The following is a 1,974-nucleotide window of genomic DNA, read 5'->3' on the forward strand; positions in this document are numbered from 1 at the left end:
TATATATACATATTATACATACAGTACGGTATATGTGTTAGTAGGTCAAATACCTCTCTGGTGTTACTATTTGTAAATACGGCCTGCCAGCTTTCCATAGAAACAAAACAACGACCTTGAAATTCTGACGTCACTTGTAAGTATGAAAGCCACATAATCCAATCAAACGTTCAGCCTCTATGATGTCATGTTTTTACGATCATTATTAATTTGTACAACCGAACCTATAATTATAGTAATTAATTATGAACATGGGTCAATACCGTATCTATAAAGAAAAAATCGTTAACTGCCTGTGTAGTAACGCAGAAATGTCAATAAATAAATTTAAATGTGTTTAAAAAGCTTAGACATTCGATCATTCAGTTATTTTTATAAGAAATCCTTTAATTAATAAATTTATGGCAGCAAAAGTTAGGATATTCGTATATCAACGTCTTTAACTCGCCGAAAACATATATTTTCGATCATGACGTATAAATAGCTGGAAACAAATAACTTAGGCCTATTCCTCGTACATTCTCATGGATGGATAGATATTTATTGGATAATGATTGGTAATTATAAATAGGCCTATTCTATTGTACCAGTTTCTATTTTTACATTTCTACTTTTATCTACCTATTGTAAACAAACGATTTCAGCAATTGACTGCTGTTTTGTATTTTTTATATACCGAAATAAATAAATAATAAGTAAATTGGATATCACTTTTTGTATCAGGAGCGCCACATACCCGGCATTAGTTCTAGCGACATGTCTTGATGTGCAGCATCGTAATGATGGTCAAACACACGGAGAATAAATACCCCACGAAAGTCCTAATAGGCCTATATCGGATCCTTATTGTTGAGAGAATTGGCAGAATCCTCTGCTCTTTTCTGTAGAGTGTATATGGAGACGTTTATAAAAGTACGGTACACGATGGATTATTATAATTGCACACGGGACCAAGAGCTTAAGATCTCTTCGGAAAGATGATGCGACTGTTGTCCTTTCATCCCCGTACAAACGCAATAAATTCAACGATGGTTGAACCAGGCCAAAGTTCTGAAAGGATCTCCACGGTTATTCAATGCACACACAGTGGCAAGCACCAGTTTATAATATTGTATGTCAAGGAGACGTGTGCATAGTGGGGACGGGCTACCAAAATGGGAAAAAATGAAATATAATGAAAAATAATGACATCCGTTTTGGATGAAGTCAAAGACCTTACACATTCATCTTAGAAATTTATATCGACAAGATAATGGAACGGACCCTCACTTTTTCCTCAATTATTCATACTGTGATTAAGGCTAGCTATGACCGTGGAAACCATTTTATTGTATTTTTTCTATCACTGTCCAAAATTTCATCATAGTCAATAGAAAAATACTTAATTTTTATGGAAACTAGGGTCGTTCGAACTTTAGCGAGGTTCCGGGATTCTAGATTATGGTTGAGGTCACTTCCAAGGCCAGACTGACCAAACTTTCTGAGAACGGACGTTGTGTGTTGAGCCACACGAAAACATTTCGAAAATCTTGCCGACTATGGGTCTAACTTTTGTTATGATTTATATTTCCTAACTATAACTTTTGTTATGATTTATATTTCTTAACTATTGTTCAACGAGAGGGGACAACCATGGGACAAAACTGATTGGTTACGTAATCGGGGTATTGGAAATACAATTGTTTTAAGCAGGTAACATGGACTGTAGTCGGCTAAAAGCCTATTGTTTTCTTGCCATTATTGTATTATTGTTTTTTTTTTATCTGACTTTTCTATAGACAATGTCTTCGGACTATACAGTACTTCGAAACAATAACACACCTCGTTGTTAAATGCAATTGGCCCATTCGCGTACATGTCGGTGGCGACATAGCGACATGATCAGAAATGCATTGCCTGCATGACCATGGTCAGGGGTTGAGAACGAGTGCTATAACGAGGCGAGGCCTACTGTATTACATATAAAGACAAATA

This window comes from Anneissia japonica, unplaced genomic scaffold (genome assembly GCF_011630105.1).
Source record: "Anneissia japonica isolate Jap-2015-1 unplaced genomic scaffold, ASM1163010v1 scaffold287727_len1644234_cov201, whole genome shotgun sequence".
Taxonomy (NCBI): domain Eukaryota; kingdom Metazoa; phylum Echinodermata; class Crinoidea; order Comatulida; family Comatulidae; genus Anneissia; species Anneissia japonica.